The sequence below is a fragment of the Emydura macquarii genome, unplaced genomic scaffold (genome assembly GCF_026122565.2).
Source record: "Emydura macquarii macquarii isolate MOO-44397 ecotype Brisbane River unplaced genomic scaffold, CSIRO-AGI_Emac_v2 contig_212, whole genome shotgun sequence".
In the NCBI taxonomy this organism is placed as follows: Eukaryota; Metazoa; Chordata; order Testudines; family Chelidae; genus Emydura; species Emydura macquarii.
Window position 1 is genome coordinate 6,036,379 of NW_027130349.1, and position 10,778 is coordinate 6,047,156.

At 41.7% G+C, this 10,778-nt stretch overlaps 1 long non-coding RNA gene across 1 annotated transcript in view; it reads right to left on the reverse strand.

Moving 5' to 3' along the window:
• The window catches only part of LOC137151577 (uncharacterized), an 82,200-nt gene extending 80,066 nt beyond the window's left edge, over positions 1-2,134 (reverse strand). The window contains exon 1 of the long non-coding RNA XR_010919310.1: positions 2,021-2,134. This is a non-coding gene — a long non-coding RNA (uncharacterized lncRNA). The remainder of the gene's footprint in view (positions 1-2,020) is intronic.
• Between the last annotated feature and the right edge of the window lie 8,644 nt (positions 2,135-10,778).

Sequence of the window (10,778 nt, forward strand, 5' to 3'; positions counted from 1 at the left end):
AATGTCTTCAGAGAAAATAAAGTCTCTATAGCCCACTAATTCCATCATGGGAAAGTGACATTGAATTAATGTTCACATAATAGGCTTGGCAATCAATACAAGGCCTTCACATTTATTTATAGGTCAAATACCATACAACAGAGGAAAAATAAAGCAGACTATACTGCATACTTAGGCCTTTCAGATGAAAAACTACTGAAAGCCTTTTACATGCCCTTTCACCTGGTAGGGCTTTGTGAAGGTCCACCCAAACCATCTCTTATCAGGTCAAGTGCAAGAAACTATTGCTAACAGGAGTGAGTGCCTATTGTGTCTATTAGCTCTAAATAATATTTTTTTTTTAAATTCTCATTTGTGACTTCCACTAACCTCAAATTATGAAAGACTATTGTTCTCTTCTTCAACATCTCTTTATTTATAATTTTAAGTAGTTTTAAATATATTTAATTTGCACCGTGTCATGTTTTGTGTGACAAAATAAATAATGTATTTTCCTAAAAACATTTCTTTCATGGGGAAGTCACCCGTCACTAATTCTGAGAAAGCCAAAAGGCATGTTTTGATCTCACACTTTTAAGGTATTTGCCAAAGACAGTAAACATTTATGGCCCTGATCCTGCAAACACATATGTGCTGAACTTTGAGTATGTGAGTAATACCATTGACAGAATGTGCTTAAAGTTCAGTATATGCATAAGTGTTTGCAGATTTGGGGCCTAAATGAACAGAAGTGGTTGGTCTACCTTCCAAAACACTTTGGAGTTCAACACACATATAATCAAAGCAAATATGATGGCTTTAAGTTTTCTTCTTTCAGATATTTCAAAACAACAAAAGGAAAATTCCACCATTTTATAAATAATTTTCAGATTACTCAGATGCTTTTTGAAAACTGCATCCAAACAACTCAAAACCAAACTTATTTTACACTAGCAAAGAAGTCAGGCAAGTGAGAGAATGTGATGATAAAGGAAATCATTCAAAAGAAAGCCAGCTTGTACTTCAAAGTGACAAGAGGTACCCTGTAGTTTAGCAGACATATTATGATAAGAAGCATTTGCCTTTTTTATCATGTGGAACTTCTAAAACTAAGCATCACTAGAAAATCCATGCAAATAAAGAGCAAAGCCAAAAGAAATTAATCAACAACCGCATTAGCAAAATATTACACAGCCATCCTTCCCTTATTTATATTTCCCTTTCCTCGGGTCTCAGAGTAAACTACGGTCACCTCCAACTGTCAACACACCAGTGTGGTTTATGCCCACAGCAAATCATCCCAAAACCATTCAGCAAAAAAAAAAAGAAAGAAACACAAAGTGCGCCTTCACTGCCAACACGAAGAAATCGAGGACTCTTTCGGGAAGGATCCATAAACAAAGCCCACCCGAAGTGAACCACAGCCACCCCCTTCCCCGAAACTACTTTATTAATCGAGCTATACCAGGCATCTCTAAGAGCAACGCAACTGAGCCTCCTATTGGCGAAGGTTTGGCCTAGTAACTTTTGGGAAGGAAGAGGCTGCAGAAGAGCCACCTGCACCCCCTTAATCCCTCCCACACCCGGCTGCGTCTCCATGCAACCTCCGTCCTTCCACCTCCCCCGAGAGCCTTACCCACCGCTCCATGCAAGCAGCTGATCGCTCCCCGCGTTGGAAAGCCCCGGAGACCGCCAGCTGCTCCCGTCAACGTGCTATTGCTCGGAGCGCAAGAGGCTAACAAAGGGCCGGAGCCCGCAGGGCTGATGCGCCGCCAGGGGAAATATGACTTATGCTGACAGAGCTCAATTAACTCCGAGCCCTTCCACACACACACACACGCCCTCCTCCTCCTCCTCCTACTACAGCCCGCTCCGCTCCGCGCTCCCGGGGTGACTAACACAGCGAGCGAGCAGCGGACCCAGCTCCCTCCCTCCCGCTGCTCCGCTACCTTTGTGTCCTCCCCGGAGAGAAGCCCCACAGCGGGGCCAGGAAAGGCGAGCCCGGGACCCCGAGCCATAGGGCCCGGCCGCTGCCCCTTACCGTGCTGGGTGGAGGGACGGGGCCAGCTCGCCCCCGAGCCCCCTTTTCCCGCACGCCGAGCGGCTGCGCTGCGAAACCCCTTCCCGTTCTTGCGCTAACGCCGCTGATTTCTCCCGCTGGGTCTTGGTCTCGGGCTCTCTGGCTGGAGGAGGGGAGGGGAGGAGACGGGGGCGGACCCCGCAGGTGCCGCCCCTCCTGCTCTGACAGCAGGGGAACCGATTGAGCTGGGGGGGGGGAGGTGATCAGGGGTCTGGGGGGGAGTGAGAGGTGGAGCTGGGGGGTGGTCAGCGCCTTTCTGAGGAGGGGTGGTCAGGAGCCAGGGCCTGTCTGGGTGGGGGAGGCCAGAGGTGAAATTCGGGATGTTGAGGGCCTTTCTGGGGAGGGTAAGAGTTGGAGCAGGGGGGGGAGGGGTTGGGAGGGTGAAAGGTGGAGGTGAGAGGTGGAGCTGGGGGGTGGTCAGGGGCCTGGAGTGAGAGTGGGGGTGGACTGAGAGGTGGAGCTGGGGATGGTCAGGGCCTTTCTGGGGGGGACAAAAGGTGAAGCTGGGAGTGATCAGGGGCTGTGCGGTGGGGGGGGGGGGGAGATGAGGTGGCTCTGGCAGTGGTCAGGACCTGTCTGTGAAGGGAAGGGGGAGCCTGGGTCGTGGGACTCTAGGGGAGGTGAGAAGTGGAGCTGGGGTGATCAGGGCAGCTGAAGAAATATAGACATCTACATGCAGATTGCAAAGAGGATGCTAAGTCTGGGATACAACATAGATGAGCAGCAGTTCTGGGTGAAAGACAAGGAACTTTGGCAGGCATATCAGGAGGTGAGGGAGGGCAACAACATAGCCCAGATCTGCCACTTCTACAAAAAACTGCCTGCTGCATTTGGTGGGGATCCTGCCAGTGCCCCAAATCTAACAGTGGACACTTTGTGTGAGCCAGGCAGTACACAGTGGGGAAGAGACGATGCCAAGGTTGATGCAAACTATGCAGCTAGTCAGGAGTGCCTCGAAACTCCATCAGAGTTGAGCCAGATCTGCATGGTGAGCACAGATGATGAAAGGGAAGGGAGCTCAGTAAGTATATAGATGCATTATTTCTTCTAACCATGTAGGTTTCCCTTTTCAGTGATCAAAACCTACCCACTCATTCCCTCTCCTTTTTTCCTATTTAAAAATGATGCCCCCATCCCATCCATACACCTAGCGAACAAAGGCATCAGGCTTTGATTCCTCACTTTATTTGTAAAATGTTTGAAAATAAATTAAAAAACAATCCGCATTCGATCACGGTTATGTTTTTTTAATCAGCAGCTTCTGGCATGGTGACCTTGAAAGGTGCCCTTTCCCACGGCTGAACATCTGACCCACATCTGGCAAAAAAAGAAGCATACTAGGAAGGATATGCTCTGTGAAATCTGCCAGTTCTTTACAGCTGCTCACTGTGAACACAGAGACTGGAGGGGCTGAATGTCCAAGACTAAGGACTGTTGGAGGAAAGTCAAATGGACCAAGAGATGCAGCAGAAAGCACATTATGGCTTTGCTCAGGTAACAAACACAGATGTTGCAGAACATTACTGAGTTACATGTCCAAAGATCCCAAACACAGCAGCCTGTGCAATCCATGGAAGACTCCCTGTTTGCTGTTTCCTGTACTCCCCGATGTAACAGGTAGCAGCATAATATCGACCATTACCCCTAACACTCCATACCAGAGGAAAACAAGGATAACCATGACTACACCTGTGATAGCCACAGGATCAGTTGCAAAGCACAGTGTACTACCTATGTGTTTTTAATATGTAAATATGTGTAAGTCAGTAGTCTCAGTGAACTCTCTCCTGCCATCTGTTGATGAACTGGAGAAAAAAACTTCATGAGGAGACCTTATTTGCATAGACACACCTGCTCTGTCAAATTTGATCACTAGACAAACCTTTTTTTCCAAAGTGATCAAAGTGGCTGTTTTGGGTTAAAATTCACTTAAGTCATGGATGCAGCCGTAAGGAAATGTTATCTCTATTGTATGACTAAAGGGCAGCAGAACTGTATTTAATATGCACCAATTGAGGGATCACCACAACCTGAACTTCACTTGCTAAGTATAGGGTAGTGACCCACATTAAAACAAAAGTTGATGATGTGTGTGCGTGCTCCTGTTTGATTTGTCTTTTAGAGTGTTTTTAGACAGACCTGACTAGAATCAATTCATAACCTTGTCTCTAGTGAGTACTAAAGCTGAAATACTGATATGGTAGTTTAGGCACTGGGCCTTAGACTTATTGTTGGACAGTGTTGTAGTGAAAGATAATATAGAGGAGGTAGCAGCAGTGAGATTTGCTAGTGAAGTCACTGAGGTCTTGAAATTACTAAGAACTGTGCTAGGTTGTGGAATATCAGAATGCAGTATTTACAGCTAAATATGGCATGGTGAAAGATGCAGCAGTGGTATCAAGGGCACTCTCTACCCAGCAAATCCTAAAGTTGTGATTACTGATAGCTGGGCTAGGTGGTTGTGGTGCTGTAAGACTGAACCAAGAGCACTGCAGAGCAGCAGAGGGTAGGGGCAGCAACAAGAAGTGTCAAAGGCAGTGGCAGTAAAGCTGTAGCAGCTGGAGGTGAATGCACCCCTGGACTCTGGGACTTTGCTCACCTTGGACAACCGTGATGATTGGGGTACAGCAGAGGGAAAGGGGGAGTAGTTTAAGGCACATGTCTATTGTTATATGTAGTGTTGCTGTAGCTGTGTCGGTCCCATGATGTTTGGGAGACAGTTCATCATTATTTGGGCCAATAAAAGATGTTACCTCACGTACCTTGTCTCTCTAGTTGTCCCTTGGATTTTCATACCATAAGGTGGGAAACTGAGGCAAAGATTACTGCCTCAGGTTCTGTGGGATGTGTGTTTTACTTATTGTCTGCATACTTAGTCATTGGTGCTGTGTTCCTTCTCCCCTTAATAAAAGTCTTCTTTTGTTGTACACAGACTAAGTGCTTGCAAGTGGGAAAGTATTGCCTATTAGAGGTGCCCAGGGCATTTCCTAGATTTCTAAGTAGGGGTTCAAGTCTGTTTTGTTTTGTAATTTTAAGAGGAATCCCTAGAGATTGAACCCGCCCCTTTTTGTGCTGGCACCATCTGGCAGAAGGATCACACTTTTTTTTTTTAATCTTAATTTTTACAAGTATGGGTCACCCCATTACAATGCTGCTGAAATATTTTTAACTTTGTGTAGTTGACTTTAACTTTTGTCTCCTGTTTATTTGACACAATAAAATTACATTTTGTGACACTATTGTTAAGTTTACACTCAGCATAAATGCCACATCACAAAATGTGCGGGTTATTGTGAATCACAAATTGAGCGTCAACAGTGTGATTCAGTTGTGGAAAAGGCTAATATCATTCTGGGTTGTATTAACAGGAGTGTTATACCTAAGATGCAGGAGATAATTGTCCCACTCTATTTGGCACTGGTGAGGCCTCAGCTGGAGTACTGTGTCCAATTCTGGGTGCCACAGTTTAGATATAGACAAATTGGAGAGACTCCAAAAGGAGACCAAACAAAAATAATAAAAGTTTTAGAAAACTTGACCTATGAGGAAAGATTAAAAAAACTGGGCATGTTTAGTCTTGAGAAAAGACTGAGGGGGGGACCGGACAAGTCTTCAAATACATTATAAAGAGGATAGTGGTGGTCAATTGCTCTCCATGTCCACTGAAGGTAGGACCAGAGTAATATGTTTAATCTGCAGCAAAGGAAGTAAGTAGAAATTGGATCAAGCCCTAAATTTCTTTGCTATGGATGAAAACAAGTGTTTGTCCTAATCAGAGTTACTCCACATACATTTAGGGTACAAATTGAGTTTTCTGGAAAGTTACAAGTAAATATCTTCATATAGCTCCACACAAAAGAACCCTCATGCTGTTGAACACTTTATGCCCATAGTGCTATTGGCAGGGCCCCCACATGCTGGGGGAGGGGATGAGAAAGAGTACACTTTACCAGAGTATGTGCGTGGGAGAGGGCCACTGTTACAAGTTTGTACTGGGCCTGAAAAAGTTATGCTTGGGCCCTGGCTATTGGTACTCAGTAAAGTATAATTAATTATCAGTGTTGGTCTCTGGACATAATGTTGTAATGTGAAACCAAATTGCCATTTAGACAATTAAATGAAAAAATTACAACAAATGACATTGCTTAACGAAAGATCTAGGAACTATTGAAAAAAATGTTAGTGTAGGCACAGAATATGTGCCATTCAAAGCTGGGGAATTCTAAACTAAAATACTTGCAATATGTTTAACTCAGTTCTGATGTGCATATACTGAAGCATAATTTTCCCTCTATGAACACTGCTAATTGTTTAATATCACTGAACAGTAATTAGTACAGTAGTGAGAATGCTCTGATAGGCTTAACTCAGAATTACTTTTTATAGAGTTGTTTTTGTTTTGCTCTTTTGAAAAGGATGAAGCAGTTCTCATTCACCATAAGTTTTCCTCCACATAACTACTTCCTATTTCATCCTGCTGTTTGCCCTCAGATTGATGGGACCTTCCTATAACTACACTATCAAGAGTAGATTGGAGAAGGGAAAAGTATCACATCTGAAATATTGTAGCTTCGTGACTGGAAGTTTTTTGCTCCCTCTTTAAATTTCTCCTTACTTTCTTCATGTTTCATTTCATTTAATTTCATTTCATTCATTCATCAACATTTTTCATACCAGCCTAGGATTTGTAAATCAACAGGAACCAGATCCCTTCCAAGCACTACTTTCCACAAAAATTTGCCAGCAGGGGCCAACCAGGATAAAAATAAAGAGCATTCCCCTTCCTCTGTGGAGCTGTGTGTGTGAACTGCACCACAGTTCCCAATATTGCTGGTCCCTGAAGCAAAAGACTTTGATCAGGAGTTCAGCTCAGAACCCTTTCTGGGCTAGAGCTTACATTTATATCTCAGCTAGAGATGATGTAATACCTATTCCACCTGATACATGAAGATATGATGAAAACATTCACTGATAACATATCCCCTCTGAGTACAGCTGAGGCAAGTTAAGTATTGCAGTCCTATTAAAATATTAGTGTCACTGTGCTTTGTTTGATGCATATGAACTGGATCTCTCAAATTTCCATACTAAAAATCTAGGCATGCTAATGTTTCACTTTGGTTCTCTTTTCTAACTAGCCTACCAAAATCTTTATTAAACTTTACCTGCATTAAGTATTCACATTCCATGGACCTGTATTGCACCTGTTGAAGTCAATGCCTAAGTTCCCAGTTACCTCATTGGTGCAGGATGAAGCCCCATATGGATCAATAATTCTTTGTATGATGCAGCTAAACAAACTTTGTGGATCTGCATGAATCACAGCACTCAGTATTTATTATTTGTAATATAAAGAATTATCTTATTAGTAGCACTGCAATAGCTTCTAAAGGCGCCTCTGTCAAAATGCATAAGTGATGTTCCTTGCCCCAAAGAGCCTATATCTTACGTAGACAAAAAGGATAAAGTAGAGGAAAAAAAGTACTAATATTAGCCAGATTTCATAGATGGGGAACTGAGGCACAGACAGATTATATGTTTTACCCAAGGTCACACTAGCTGTCTATGATGTCTTAGATTTCCTAAATCCCAATCCAGTGCCTTAACTACAAGGTCATTGTTTCTCAGCTTTTCTGTGCTTATTGTGTTATTGAAAATCCTCTAAAAATAAACACTTTTAAAAAATAGTGTCTGTTCTCATCAAGGTTTTTGGCATTAGTGTTCAACACTGCTGCCGCAGAGAAAAGAAATAGAAACATGAGATAAAACACATGGAGATGAGAGATGTTAACATTCTTTCTCTCTCCTTCCATTGAATCACTCTTGCAATACAACCTAAATTGAGCAACTGGCTTGTAAGATATTTTGCTGCTGGTTTTGCATTGGCACACAGTCAGTTAAGCTATCTGTATTAGACACATAGAAAGTCTGTTTTGTATTTGCTGCTAGCCAGTCAATAGAAAGATTTTGTAGAATGGGCAAAGTTAATGGGACAATTATTTCACTGAAGGAAAAAAGGTCACAATTTTCCATAGGAAAATTCCATAGCCAGTCCCTACTCTCCCAATGGACAATCACCTTAGACTATTTTCTAGTCCCACTGACTAGAGATTACTCTGAGATTCTTCACTTTTTTATTTTACAGCTGGCTAATCAATAGTTTGCATTGTAATGACAGCTCTTTTTCTCAAGTTGGCAATAGGCACTAATCTGTCTTGCAAGAGAGAGATTTTTTTATAGTGACTATGCTGGTGACAGTGGACAGTATACCAATAGCAGCAGAAAAGGAGTTAGCATGCCTAACTCAAGGTTGAGTGTTGAACCAGAAGAACCTGTAGAACATGTGTACCTGGGTCCATAGCAGTTGATGACCAAATTTCTCTTCTGGATTTTTCCCTTTTCTTCATTATGTTTGATAGATATTTTTTAAATTGAATTTTGTTACAGACTATTAGGTAGAGAGAGGTCTGTGAAATACTGGCTCTGAAAATGAAAACACCTAGAGCTGCCCCTTTTTTTATACTTGTGAAAAAAAGATGCAGTGTGTGCTAAAGAATTGTGTGTTAGTAAACATTTGTCAAAGCTGAGCATGAAGATTTGACACTTCTTGCGTAAATTTTGCGTAAGATTGTCACGGTGCATTTTTGAGATTGCTACCTAATCAGTCTAGTGTTCCAGTCACTACAGAGTCTAATCTAGATATGACTTTTGAGTTTGGTTGATTGAAACTGGTCACTTGGTTTAAGTCATATTGTTCTGGTTCTCTGATTATCTGGTCTTTCCTCATATACTTTGGAGGGTTAACAGAAGCCATTTTGATGGTTTTCAGACAGAAGATGTAATGCTTTGCTCTGTACTACTCAGCAAAATTTTGTCTGTACTGTTTTGCTAATTATTAAAACAAAAATAATTATAAAGCTTGGGAACTGATTTTCAATGTACCTAAGAAACTTATTTGTTATTTAAGTTTAACTAATTTCTAAATCTCACATTTTGTTTATTTACTAAAATATGACAAAGGTAACCTAACAGGAGTTTTCTGCATGCACCATGCTTGGCACACTGCTTCATCCTAGCTATGAGGGATTTCCAGAGATCAGGGAAAACATGGACAGGACAATAACTATCACGAGGTCCTGGAAGATCTAAGCCACTTTAGTTGTTTCACTGGTACTTGGCATGGTATCTTCTTAAAAGACAACCAGATGCAAGGTGGACTTCCTTGCCTCCAGATGAAGTAGGAACTGGTGATACAGAAGAACTCTGTACTGTACATGTCAGAAATACTTTATGAATAATACACAGTGAAATAAGAGTTTGCAATACACTCTATCCAGCCTCAGGAGAACACCAGTGTTCACCTGGCATCTGCAAAGTTGATCCTTATGCAGAGGATGTGTGCTATCTTATAGGCATCTGATGATAACACAAACCTGGTAAGTGGTAATTATGCTGGTATCAGCCATGTTTACTATTATTTCTAGCGGAGAAAGAGCTTTTCTCCATGATTCAACAATATGAGCAGGCAGCTGACAAAATGGTGCTATCAGTCTTGAAGGACATGCAGTATGTGTTACAGAATAATTGAGAAACCAGCAACATGCAGAGAGTACTAAGTCATGTACCTTGATCCACAGTTTTAAAACACCATGACAACTTGTGGAGGGCAGGAAAAGGAAATATAATGTATCCAAAGATGGATAAACATGCAGGTGTGAGAGGGAGGATGATTGTCTAAAGAAAACAGGGCAAAGTGTGCAACTGAGGAAGGGGAAAAAGAGGAGAGAGAGGCAGAGCAAGTGTTGAGAGGGTCAAAGTATAGTAGAAAATATACATGGAAAGATAGAGGGGAAATTGAAGACAGAAGATTAATAGATTTTGAAAGCCACATGCATTAAAAGAAGACACGCATCTAGAAGAAGAAGACATGCATGCATTAAAAAATAATCCAGTTAATCATTTACAATTTAACTCATGAAATGAGGTGTCATTTTATGTGCTTTGAAAAAGTGCTCACACATTTTGAGCATATTCCCTCCATATTGTGTCCAGTAAGGTCTGGTTCCAAACTGTTAGAAAACTATTTCAAACCTAATTATGAGCCTCGGTATAGCCAATACACACACTGGCACAGAATACAGACTTATGAGGATAGGAAGGAAAGTGTTTAGTTTATTATGTGAAAGCACTCATCATGATGAATCTGCAATAAGAGCCCTTCTAGGACTAGTTTAGGTTTCAGACACCCTCGAGATCCTTCTGCCTCCCATCAGTGGAAGAAGGAAAAAGATATTGATTATTTACATTGTAAATCATTAGGACAGGGACTGACTTTTTCTTGTATCTGTACAGCACCTAGCACAACAGGCTGCTGGTCTATGACTAGAGCTCCTGAGTGCTACAGTAATACAAATAATTTATAATACATTTATAATAATAACACAGCATGGCATTTCTTAACGTGGCTCAATTAACCAGGCACCAAATAATCTTGCTAGTGATAAACCAGTGTGTCTGTTATCTATGTCCTCTCAGTATAGCTAGTCAAACTATTATGCAAAATGAAAAATAAGTGAACTAATATTATGAACAAACACATACACACTTATTATTAGATGAATGTAACAAAAATAAAAAGGGAGCACCATGAAATGTACATACCAAACTAAACAGCTACATAATTTTATTGTTATAAACCTCATCCTCCCTTTCTCCACAT